Source organism: Hypanus sabinus, unplaced genomic scaffold, assembly GCF_030144855.1.
Source record: "Hypanus sabinus isolate sHypSab1 unplaced genomic scaffold, sHypSab1.hap1 scaffold_330, whole genome shotgun sequence".
Classification (NCBI taxonomy): domain Eukaryota; kingdom Metazoa; phylum Chordata; class Chondrichthyes; order Myliobatiformes; family Dasyatidae; genus Hypanus; species Hypanus sabinus.
The window spans coordinates 192,227-205,318 of NW_026781236.1; the positions used below are offsets into that span (position 1 = coordinate 192,227).

General features: G+C 43.9%; 3 non-coding genes across 3 annotated transcripts; 2 read left to right on the forward strand and 1 right to left on the reverse strand.

The window, feature by feature from the left end:
- Positions 1 to 4,686: 4,686 nt before the first annotated feature.
- On the forward strand, positions 4,687 to 4,770 carry trnap-cgg (transfer RNA proline (anticodon CGG)). The gene is given in 2 exon segments: positions 4,687 to 4,722; positions 4,735 to 4,770. It is a non-coding gene; the product is annotated as a tRNA-Pro (tRNA).
- Positions 4,771 to 8,959: 4,189 nt separating this feature from the next.
- trnas-uga (transfer RNA serine (anticodon UGA)) lies at positions 8,960 to 9,041 on the forward strand. The gene has a single exon. It is a non-coding gene; the product is annotated as a tRNA-Ser (tRNA).
- Positions 9,042 to 12,770: 3,729 nt separating this feature from the next.
- On the reverse strand, positions 12,771 to 12,842 carry trnae-cuc (transfer RNA glutamic acid (anticodon CUC)). The gene has a single exon. It is a non-coding gene; the product is annotated as a tRNA-Glu (tRNA).
- Between the last annotated feature and the right edge of the window lie 250 nt (positions 12,843 to 13,092).

A 13,092-nucleotide genomic window follows, 5' to 3' on the forward strand; every position in this document is an offset into this window, starting at 1 on the left:
AGGTTATTCTGTCCATCGTCTCCTAACCCATATTGCTCTCACTTAGTCCCATAAAATTCCAGACGCGACTCCTTGCGGCTGATGAGGTTTGGGCTCGCAGTGCACATGCTCGCCGTGTTCTCCAGAGCCTGATCACCCTCCGCTTGAGGAAGAGTATCGGTCATTAATTATTGCAATGTATACTCTTTCCCTTGCAGAGATCCTCTCTGACCTGCTGAGGTCCTGCAACAGGAAACTATAATTTCACTTTACATTTACTTCCGGAAAGCCCGTGTCTGAATTTTGAGAGATACAATGACCGCCAACACTAGAATCTGCAGCATTAAACAATGGAGGAAATGAGCGACTTGGACAGCATGTGGAGTGGATTGTCCACGCTTCGGTTCAAGATGTCTTATCTGGCCTCATCTGAAAAGTTACTGAGCATTCGGGCGGTACATTCACAGATTAATTAAACAAGGGAGATCAGTTCATTCCATATGGACAGGCCAAAACAATTAAATTAGTTAAATTGTCTGTAAAATAATACAGTTAGAGGAGAATCTGAAGGAATACTGTTGTGTTGCTTTCTGCGCGATGTATACGCATCATCTCTCTTCAATCAATGATTCGCTTCCGCTGATATTATTGACTGAGGTTCTTGACAAATAGGAGGACAGAAGTAATCAGCAACATTCCTTCATCAACATCAACACTAAACTTCTCATTGTTTTATGTTTATTATACGGGAAGCGATACAGGTGATTTCAGGTGCTAAACGGTAATATACCGGCTCAGAACACGCCCTTGAGGAGGATGAGAAATTCAGGAGAAAGAAATCGGGATGACAAAACCCTACATGTTAACTCAGAAGGCATGAGTTTGCTGGAGCTAAAGGAGAATCCTAAGTGCTTCTGCCGATATGTTAGGAGCAGAAGGACTGCAGGGGACAACCTTGGTCCGCCGAAATATCAGAATGATGTTCTGTGCGTGGAGCCAGAAGAGGTGGGGGTGATTTACTCGCGAGACAATCACAGCGTCTAAGGAGTGAGACAAAGCAGCGGCGAGACCAAGGACCCGATGTAGATTACAGTGGATGAGCTATTTTGCAGTCTTCAGGCAAATGACGGTGGACGAATCCCCCGGGGCTTGAGAACGTGTTCCCTCGGACCCTATGTACAGCAAAAGGGAAAATCTGCCGGTCCATTACTTTCTGCACAGCTATCGCTCCTTTCTGCAGAAAGTCTGGAGCGCCGAGTTTCCTGGATTGCACAACACAAGTGATCTCACATAGTTCATCAATACCACGTGTTTAGTCACGAGGGCAGAGATCTGCATCGAGTTCCTGGGGTGATTGAGGCAAGAGAGGCTTCCCGCCTCTATTCCAACCAGATTTATGCGGAATACTGCCGGCAGTGTCTTTACGAGCTGCATAACCGTCTCACACGGGAATTGCAAAACATCTGCACACGAACATGGTAATGGAATGTCAGAACCGCTGAGAGAATCATCAGGGCTCCGTCGTCCACATCCCAGAAGCGCTGCGTTCACAGAGACCTCAACATTATCAAAGGCAACTCCCATTAGTTCTGCTGAACCACAATATCATCGACCTCATACCGTCAGGCGGAACGTACCACGGGATAAGATCAAGGACTGTTTGGTTGAATAACATCTTTCTCGCCCTTTGAGACTGCTGAAGGTCCAACTGGCATTCATTAAACATTATTTATTGCAACGTCTGTAGTAGTAAGCAAATATGTTTAACTATATGTTCTACTGTATATGCATTTTTGCCATCTTTGACATCTCCTGAATATATGTTAATCTGTGATAATATTATTGTCTGAACAATATTTTATGTGTTCAATGTGATATAGATTTTGTGTTTCGAAGCTTGGTTCCAGATAATTAGTTAATGTATTTAGATATATACATCTTTATAGTTGAATAACAGTAGATTTAATGCTGAACGAATGATATTTGAAGAGGTTTAAGTGAAAGTTCAAGAGATTGTCCCACAAAACAAACGGCTAACGACAAGAATGGTATTCGGATGCACGTTTCCAAAGCAGAATGGATTACCAGTCCATCGCTTTAACCTCACCACCACCTCGTCGGTTATTCAATGCCTGTAATTCTTTGGAACACACAAATCTTCGTTTATGGTCTGCATGTTTGCTTTATGTTCTACTTCTATTGATGGTGCTTGTCCATGCTTACCGGAATTCATGAAGATGGATAAGGAAGAGTTGGAATGATCTGGGCCAACCACAGAAAAGTGGAAATAGCTATCATAGGCCCCTTGGGTGCTGTGGTCGTGTTCAACATCCGGGTTCTATTCCCTGCACAGTAACTCAGAATATTCTGTATAGTGGAATAAGATAAAAATATTTTGAACTAACAATGTCCAGTTGTTTTCTTATCACGCTGTTTCACCTCAAGTAAACGGATATTATAGGAATTCACCACCTGATTCTTAAATAGTAACTTTTCATGGTTTGGACAATCACGAAAACCCGACAGCAAAATACTCTTGGCCATTTCTAAATAATCTGACTTAAATAATGTGGCCTAATGGATAAGGTGTCTGACTTCGGCTCTTGATGTGAGATTATCAGAAGGCTGCCCTGTCGAGTCCTGTAACAGTGGCTAACCTGAAGTTCATGGCTACATGCATCCATTTCAAAGTGTGCCGCGCCGCGAATAAGATGACCGGGTTATGCCGCCTTCCTGGGAAATGTAACCTCATATCGCGTCTTCGTTTCACGCAACATTTAAATTTATGCATGTTGTCTGTGATGTATTTAGGAAAACACGCTCATAAACAACACGTCAGAGCTCCCCCAACTGCCCATTGGAAGGCGAAGTGTGCTTCACATGTACAGGTCTGCCGCAGCAGAGGAAACACTGCAGTTGAACTTTTTAACGATTGGGAAAGGAGTTTCAATGCAGGTTTTCCTTTCAGCAGCAGCGTGCGCGGGGTCGGTCCTGATTGAGACGCGAAGAATCGGCACTGCAATCCGGAAGCATGGCTAATTTTGAAGGAAGAGTGATGGGCGATGACAGCCTAATTGGTTGGGGATGTCAGAGTTCAGTCTGAGGTATGAGGGCGCCGTGTTGTCCTGTATCTTACCTGTCCCTTGGTGAAACTGAGATTTCAGTTGGTTGAGCGTATTTAAATCAACGATAATGTATCAGATGATTACACCACATGCCGGGACTAGGTGTGTAAAATTAGTTAATACCGTCGGAAGTATTCATGTCGAATAACACAGTAGTCAACACGGTCGGCAGGACCTTTCTAAACATCTCGTCTTCTCTGACCACAATCCTAAACTAGACTAATCTTATGTGCACGCACCGTCCATTTCATTCTATTCTCAGCTTCTCTGTCAAAACAAACAACACTTCCCTTTCAACAGCAGCAGCAAGCTGAAAAACAAGTTTCCTTTCTACTACCCCATCCCCGGAAACTTGAAAGCACATTAATCCTTTGAGTGGCTACAGTAATTAAGTTCGCCTTAAGTTCACGACCATGGCCGGGATAGATTAGTGGCCGAAGTCTTTGTGTTAAGGTTACAGTTTCCACTGGAGAGCTAGTTTCCAATCCCGTCCATGAGAGTTCGGCATTCTTACTCTCTTTCGTTCTTTGTGTTCTTTATTTTACAGTCAGTATGGCTGAAGGAAAGTTTCTGTCATTCAGCAAATATCCCCATCCTGTTATCTTTCATGATCTTCTCGTTTTCCCCTCCACTGTCAGGAGGATATGAATACACTCCACACACTCTCTCTCATTCCATCTCCATACCAGTTTTTACCTAAACAGCAATGTGGTGATGTCATCGGCGATGGCAATCATACTCGACGTGGAGTGGGGGTATGTGGATGATAGATTGCACAGTTTGAATGGGAATCCTCTTCTGAGTTTCGACTTAGATGCACCGAAAAGAGGTAAATATAGATAGTAAATTTGGAAGGTGACGTGATATGAATTGCAAGGTCATGTGACTCAAAAATGCTTCTCAGTGAAAGGATAATCAGACTAACTGAGCAGGATGTGAGACGAACTTGCGAAACATACACAAATGCTGGAGGAACTCAGTAGGCCAGGCAGTATCTCTGGAAAAGAGTACAGTCCACGTGTGAAAATTCATCCTGGTGTCATTTGTTATTGTCTTCCATTTATCAAACGTCTCCGCTGTTCATGGTACACCTGCCCTTAATCATTCTAATTATCCAGCTTCTACCAGGCAGTATCTCTGGAAAAGAGTACAGTCCGCGTGTGAAAATTCATCCTGGTGTCAGTTGTTATTGTCTTCCATTTATCAAACGTCTCCGCTGTTCACGGTACACCTGCCCTTAATCATTCTAATTATCCAGCTTCTACCAGCCGCCGAGGCAGGGAATTGCCGAGGAACATCACCCTATGCGAGAGAAATACGCTCGCAATTCAGTTTTAAACAAGCGTCCCTAGTCTGGGTCCTTTCCATTGGCAAACGCATTCTGACGTGCACTACATCAGGGTCTGTTATATTTTTATTCTGTCTGTATCAGGTAACGAATACTCTTGTAATCTCAAAGCAATACGGGCCCGGCATATTTTGACATCACGCTCTCCTCTCAACAAGGGAAAGGACAACGGGTCTTCCACCAATTAACTTCAAATGGCTTCGCAGTTCAGCTGTGACGCAATCTGCGAATGCGGGCTCGTTGCTCTAGTGGTATGATTCTCGCTTCGGGTGGAAAAGCATATGCGAGAGGTCCCGGGTTCAAATCCCGGACGAGCCCCGTTATTGGATATTATCAGCGATTTGCTTCACGATTTTTGCATTGCCGCACGAGATAATTGGCAATATCAAAGAGAAGCACTGAAGAAGGAATTGGAGATAGTTTTTAATGCAGGTAAGTTTGAAGTGTCACATTTTGGAAAGTCAAACCAGCTGAATATTTATTTGAGGAATGATAGAGCTCCGGGAGATGCAAGTCAGCAGGGAGAGAGAGTCGGAGAATGGCATAGTTTGCTGAAACCCGTCCCATATGCAGAATGACTGGAAAGGTGTTCGGCGCGCTGGCCTCAGGAGGTCAGTGTAGGAGTTGGGAGACTGTGTTGCTGTTACACTCTGTTGTGGAAATACGTGTGAAATGGAAACAGCACAGCAGTCTTTGGAAAACGATGGGTCTGCATGTTGATGAGCGCTATGGACATTAAAGTGGAAGAACTTGAAACTGGCGAGTGAACTAATATAGTTTAACCTCTTCCCTTTTCCCGACCAGGAACCAAGTGCCTCTAACGTGCATACAATATCGGCTTATACATTTCATAGGGTTGCGAATCGGTGCGGGCAGAAATTAGGTGACAGACGAAACTGCTCACTCCGGTCACATTGTTGTGCCAAACGCTCGGGATTTCGAGAGGCAGGATTTCACCACTGAACTCATTTTCCACTGATCCGGTTTGAGAGTCTCAGTTCCGATCTTCACCAATATCTGTCTTACGGATGTGACTTACTTCAGAATCACAATCCGATTCGGGTTTAATTTCTCGGACCGATGTCGAGAAATCTGTTAAATTAGCGGCAGCAGTACAATCAATGCATGATACATATAGAAATTAAAGTCAAATATTCAATTAGAGTAAATATATGTATATTTAATTGTTAAATTTAAAATAGCTAAAAACAGATAAAAGAGTGATGCAGTGTTCATTGGTTCAATATCCATTTAGACGTTGGATCTCAGAGGGGAAGAATTTGTTCCTGAGTCACTGAGTGTGTGGCTGTCGGCTTCTGCACCTCCTTCCTGATGGTAACAGTGAGAAGAGGTATGTCCTGGGTGATGAATTCCTTAATGACGGTCGCCGCCTTTCTGTGTCACCGCTACATGAAGATGTCCTGGATACAACGGAGGCCTGTCCCCAAGGCGGAGTTGACTAATTTCATAAATTATTGCCAGTCTCGCCGCTGGCTTTTCGGGGCAGCAATGAAGATCCTCCATCCCTGTCGGTCGGCGACGTTCAGGGATTCATTCATCGTGTCAGTAGCGTCCTCTCGGTTTTCACAATTGCCTGCCAAGTCCCGGGTAGCGATTCAGAAATACCGGCGGATACATATGTAGACGGTCTCTTCATTTTCGTTTCACTGAAGTTTTCTTTGACCAGTTCGGCTTGTTATCTCTGAGCTGAATCCTTGAAATTGTAGGACCGGTGAGCACTCTCAGTCTGCCCTCTACCATTTGACTTGTTTAGCATGAGTGACCCTACCAAGATCCAATGCATTAATTCCTAACTCCAGCCAGCTTCACTCTCTAGGTTACGGACACAGGCAAGCCTTCACATCACGACTAGTTTGTGTTCTGTTTGGAGTCTATGGATGTGATCACTAATTATAAGCCAACTCTGAGACGAATACCAGGAATGTCTGACAACATACCGAGCTGAAACCAATCACGTGAAAGTGACAATCTCAGCCCATCCTGCGTTGGCAGAGTGTCGTTCCCGTGACGCCGCTCGTTTCTCCATTCTGTAGACACTGAACCATTTCAGCAACGACCAAGGACTGATGACTCGCAGTCACTCACACCGGGTGGTCTGGAGGAAGAGCCATTGCGTTGACTGTACTGCTGATCAATGACTGGGACGGGTGAACCACACAGGAGGCAGCGACCCTCCCTGCTAACCACACTGACTCAACATGCAGGTAGTTTGGGAATGCCTACTGGATGGATATTTAGAGTACATTGTGGTTGAGCCCATTAGGAAAAGGCAGTTGTGGATTGTGTGTTGTGTTGTGCTTTGACCAGGTAGATTAGTATACAGAAATGCTTCAGAGGCAGTGATTGTAATGTGATCGATTTTATCCTGCAGTCCGAGAGCGAGAATCTAAAATTAGACGTATGAGTATTCCATACAGTAAGTGGAACTGCAGTGTCGCGAGTGAAGAGAATAGAAAGGTGCAAACGGTTAATATTATTCTCAAAGCCTGCATATACAATACAACTCTGATATTTGTCTGCTCTGGGCAACAACTGAATACAGACATGCCATGGGTGTTGATTTAAAGACAGACATCAACCTCGGCACGAAAACGGAAATGAAAGAAAATCTCACAAACCCCAAATTGTCTCCTCCCCTGCAGCAGTTAAAAAAATAATTATAGTGACAATAGCAGTCCCCCAAAAAATCACTGGCAGAAAAAAAGTCAGGGACGATAACAATCCTCGACCCCGTCAGTCGCATGGAAACACAATAGCAATAGCAGTTCCCGACCACGTCATTCGCAGAGAAAAATGTCAGGGACGATAACAGTTCTCGACACTGTCACTCGCAGAAAACAACAGCGACCTAAGTCTAGGGCTGGCCAAGTCGATTGGAAAGGGGAACGAGCAGGGTTAACGGCAGATCCCGCAGGACTGGTGTTCTAGGGGCAATTGGAAAGGCGCAGGATAGATGCATCGCAAATAAGAATAAATATTCGATAGGGAGAATGAGGCAACGGTGGCTGATACCGGAAAGTAAAGGCACAATAAAGGCAAAAGTGAGGGTTTATAATATAGCAAGCATTAGTGGGAAGCTGGAGGTTTGGGATGCTTTCAAAATACAAAGGAAAGCAAATAAAATTTGAAGACAGGAAAAAAATAAATGGCTAATAATAGAGAAAATAACATTTTTTCAGACATATGAAGAATAAAAGGGATGCGAGAGTGGGTATCAGAAAGCTGGAAAATGACGCGGAAGAAGCAGTAATGGGGGAAAAGAAAAGTGTCGAACTGAATGAATATTTTGCTCTATGGATGACTCCAGCATAATGGCACCGAGAAACACGTGTCAGTGGGCATCAGTGAGAGTGGATAGTGTGGCTCTGGAGAAGGTGCCCGTGAAGCTGAAAGCTCTGAAGCTGTATGTCAACGGGACCAGTTGGACTACAAACCTGGGTTCCAAAAGTGGGATCTGAAGATTGTCGAGGCAATAATAGTACTCCTTCACGTATCATTACATTCTAGAATGGATGCTGATGGTTGCAAAATTGGGATTGTTACTCCACTCTGAAAGAAGGAAGGGAGGCTAAAGAAAAGAAAATGTAAGAAAGGTTGCCTGACTTCAACGTGTTCAAAATCTCAAAAGATTAAAACACATTTAAGATCAAAGACAGTTGAGGAGAATGGGAGGATTTGTCAAATAGATCATCGTGTGGTACGGTGATGCACATTGCAAGGAAGGATACGGTGGAATACAAAGATTTGGGCACCGATGCTCAAAATTTCTGTTACTGTCAACAGCTAAGCGAGTAAAAGATGACCCGATTTCCAAAAGGCATAAAGTTAAAGATAACACATTTCTTTAATATTTTAAGCAAGATTACTTTTTTATTTCCATCTTTTACAGTTTCAAGATAAGAAAAAAAGTAAAAGGGGCCGAAGCGCAAGTTTGTGCCACCTGCATGTTGAGTACTTAGTAACAACCCCTTTGGCAAGTATCACACCTTGTGAGGGCTTTCTGTAGCCAGCTAAGAGTCTTTCAATTTTTGTTTGGAGGATATGCGTCCATTCTTCCTTGCAAAAGGCTTCTCGCTCTGTGAGATGCTTGGGCCATCTTGCATGCACAGCTCTTTTGAGGTCTGTCCACAGATTTTTGATGATGTTTGAGTCGGGGGATTGTGAGGGCCATGGCAATATCTTCAGCTTGTACCTCTTGAGGTAGTCCTTTGTGGATTTTGAGGTGTGTTTAGGATCATTATCCTGTTATAGAAGCCATCCTCTTTTCAACTTCAGCTTTTTTTACAGACGGTGTGAACTTTGCTTCCAGAATTTGTTGGTATTTAATTGAATTTATTATTTCCCCTACCAGCGAAATGTTCCCTGTGCCACTGGCTGCAAGACAAGCTCAAAGCATGATCGGTTCGCCATTTCCGTTACCGAAAATAAATCAAGTACAACGCTCACTTCAGGTGCAGTGCTACAGTAGGTGCTGAACATTGATGGAGCTGCGATGGCCGAGTGGTTAAGGCGTTGGACTTGAAATCCAATGGGGATTCCCCGCGCAGGTTCGAACCCTGCTCGCAGCGCTCACAACTACAAGCAGCAGCGTGTAGAGTGCCAATAAAACTTAACACGCTGGATGCTGTCTGAGAACTGCGTGTTCAGTTGACAATCTGCAGTTGCTCATTAATGAGGGGCAATAATAGACCGTCATGACACTGCCGATGATAATTCTTCCAATCTGCAAAGGAGCAACGTCGACACAGATGGCACCGGATATCAGGGTTGACCTTGGGTATCTAAGGTTATGAGACAGAAACACACATTCAGCAGTTCAGGAACAGCTTCTTCCCCTCTGCAATCAGAATAACGAATGGACTTTGAAGCGTAAACTACCTCACTTTATTAATATACAGTATTTCGGTTTTTACATATTTTTCATAATCTATTCAATATAGATAATTGATTTACTTATGTATTTATTATTATGTTTTATTTCATTTGTTGTTATTATTATTATTTTCTCTCTCTGCTAGATTATGTATTGCATTGAACTGCTGCAGCTAAGTTAACGAATTTCCCGTCACGTGCCGGTGATAATAAACCTGATTCTGATTCCCTGTTCAACGTGGTACTTTCCCGATTGGATTTTCATTAACGACATGGATTTCGAGGTACTGAGTTCTGGTACCGTATCCAGCACAGATCTGGAGCCGGTACCACGTTCTTCAATAAATCCTGTTCCTTCAGCTGGGGAGATTAGAGAATTTGTGGAGTTGACATCCCATATTTCTGTCAGTTCTCGCAGCATTTTTAGCTGAGAATATATACCAGATTAGGAGGTCCTGATTCAGTACTTCAACGCAAAAAATTGAAAATATTTTCCACCACACACCCCTCACACACGCATATGCTGTTCGATGTCTTGAGTTTCTACTACACGAAAATAACCGACAGTGACTCAATTTACCTGTATCTGGTGAGGGGTCTAACCGAGGGGATCATGCATTATACGCAATTGGTGATTACGTCAAAGTGAACTCAAATTTATATTTATAAGCACATCTATGTGCACACACAAGCGCAATGAAGCATGCACTTGCTGATGGGAGGGGACAGGTGGAAACTAGCCAAATCAACATGCCAATACAGCCTTTTTAGCTACGATATTTTCAATTTGTAACCGAGTGTCTAACAATAGATTCTGAGTAGAAACAGGGCGATTGATGCCGGTGTGTTCTACAACTGTACGGATGCAGAGCTTCGTTCACCAACGTACTTCCTTAAGTTAGACAGCGGGCGATTTATCGCACTGAGCAGAATCCTTGCGTCCACATCAGAAAACAACACATACAAAATTTGTGTCTGTTGTTGTTTGAATTTCCAGCTTCTGCAGATTTCCTCGTGTTTGCTATCCAAATCAGAACTAACTTTGGAATTTTAAGAATTAATGGCACTAATTTAACGTTAATTGCCTTTATAATTGTAGAAACTGGTCAATAAGTATAAAGTCCTCTTGTTCCCTCTGTTGAAGGGCAATGTGTAAACGCATGAACCATTTCTCCACCTCAGTATAAACGGTGATAATACTGACGAGCCCTGCAGCGTTCGAGTTTAAATGAAGGGACGGAAAGATCCACTTCGTTTTGTCGGTGAGGTGAGTTACTCTGGTGGTCAAAAAAACACTGGGAGGAAAACAGTGGCCGAAAGTGAACATGAAATTGATAAATTGCCGTGTAACTCTCTCTCTTTCTCCAACAGCCTTTCAATTCTCCATTGTTCTGTCTAGGATGTGACTCTCTACCCTGCCTCACTTCCATGTTCCTCTCTCTCTAACACACCCATACACACATTCTCTCTTTCTCTCTCTCCCTTCTCTCTCTCTCTCTCTCTCTCTCTCTCTCTCTCTCGCTCTCTCTCTCTCTCTCTCTCTCTCTCTCTCCTCTCTCTCTCTCTCTCTCTCTCTCTCTCTCTCTCCTCTCTCTCTCTCTCTCTCTCTCTCTCTCTCTCTCTCTCTCTCTCTCTCTCTCTCTCTGTCTCTCTCTCTCTCTCTCTCTCTCTCTTCCCTCTCTCTCATTCTCTCTCCACATCTCACTCCCTCACTCCCACACTTTCCTCACAAGTTGAAGCGAACGCTTAGCTATCAATATTCGTGTTCAGTGAAAGGACTGTGTGAATGCAGTTGGACGTTTATAGATTTTCCTTTACAAGACAGCTCGGGTGGAGCGTAGGGGAGTGGGTGTAAATTGGTGCTGAAATGTCGGTGCGAACTGGTAATATGACATGAAGGAGTAGCGATTTTTTAAACAAATCTGCTCCTGGACTTTGGTTCACTGCTCCGTCATGACACGACCACCATGTGAAATTTCGGTTAGCTGAAAACACTTGAATTGTCAACTTATAAAAATATTTCCATATTCAATAAGATATGTTGTTCAGCCGTGGCTGGGAGAGGGGAGATTGAGATTGTGATTGATTCGCCGAAGTGGGCAGCACGGTCTCTGAACGCGAAAAGCTTTCGCCGTTTCATATCACTCACTGTACAGACTCCCCATTGCTCTCTTGTCTACCGAGCGACCTCGCCTATTGCCATAGACAAAGCGGTTCGCTGACCTTCCGTCAAAATCACCCTCGCCAATTGTCACTGACGCGGTGTCATGGTCCGACATCAACCAATCTCGTCAAATACGTGCAACTACCTAGCTCCCATTCGTGTATGCAGATGTCAATCCAATGTGTTATCCAATTGCGGAAAGGGTTTCACCCAAGAGTTGTTCCCTCCCACAGACTCTGACTGCTTCTGCCTCCCCAAAGTCCGCTCAATACTGAGCAAAACTCAGAACAATGTCCCATTATACAACATTCATGTCCATATGCTTCTGATCGAAGCTGGGGACGCTGTCAGGGAGTCGAAATAAAGGCGGGCGACAGGAGTTTATCTCTCATCTGGGGAGACGGTAGAAGATTTGGTGGAGATGACCGCCCGACTTTTGTCCGGCAACTGCGGTATGGGGGTGGGGGGAGGATTGAGAAAAAGTCTGGGACAGCCTGATCTTATTGAATTCCAGGGCTGGCTGAAGATGACTAGAGACTCGCCTTTCTTTCTGTTGTCTGTCTGTTTGAAGAAAAGGAATAAACAGGCCTTTCTTGGGCCTGCATGCTCTCCCGTGGATATAATAGTTCGCAATCTATGTTATCAGTTTGCCTGAGGAATCATTTCCAAGCCTGAAACTGGCACAAGATTTATAACTATCTTTTGATGATGATGCAGAATTGTACAATTTATGTTTTGCGTACTGTCTGTCTTTTCTAGCCAATACTGAACCTGCAGGTGTTTCATTGTACCTGTCCCTCACCGTCCCTGTGCACACGGCAATAAACCCGACTGGACCTGACAACACTCACTGAGATTTGCGCAGTGATGACCCCGGGCAGATGAGTCAAGGAGATGTCGGCAAACTGAGTGAGTAGGACCAGAGTCCAATATGGGAAATGTATGGTCACCCTCTTCTACAGAGAGACAGCATCTCTGAGTGGATTGAGGTGCAGTGAGGAGTGAAGAAGATCAAATCTACATTGTATCGATTGCAAGTTATTGTCTGTAAGACCTCGCACAGTTATTTCGAGCTTTATTGAGACAGCACCTGCGATATTTTTCACAATGTCATGTTCTGCTCATATATTTTGTGGTTTTATGGTGCTGAATCAGGCGGATGAAGGTTAAGCATAGACAGGAATCGGGTTCTTGTGGAAGCAAGTTAATACACAAAATAATTTAAAATAAACACATTAAATTACAGCAGGCAATATCTTAATTCCCTGACCGGGAATCGAACCCGGGCCGCGGCGGTGAGAGCGCCGAATCCTAACCACTAGACCACCAGGGAGGCTGATAAAGTTCTGACTACAGTAGTAGACAACTACCAAACCAGCAAAATATGAAACAAAACCTATAGATGAATAATAATGAATAAATGTGATAAATATTGTCACGAATCTACTGCTCAGCACTTTGCATACCGCGTGCTCACCTAATGTTTCAGGTTAAGAAACACTCTGGACTCTGAATGAATCAGTGGGAAACACTCGTTCTCCAGAGTCTTCATAAAAATGGTAACATTCAGATTCTCTTATGAG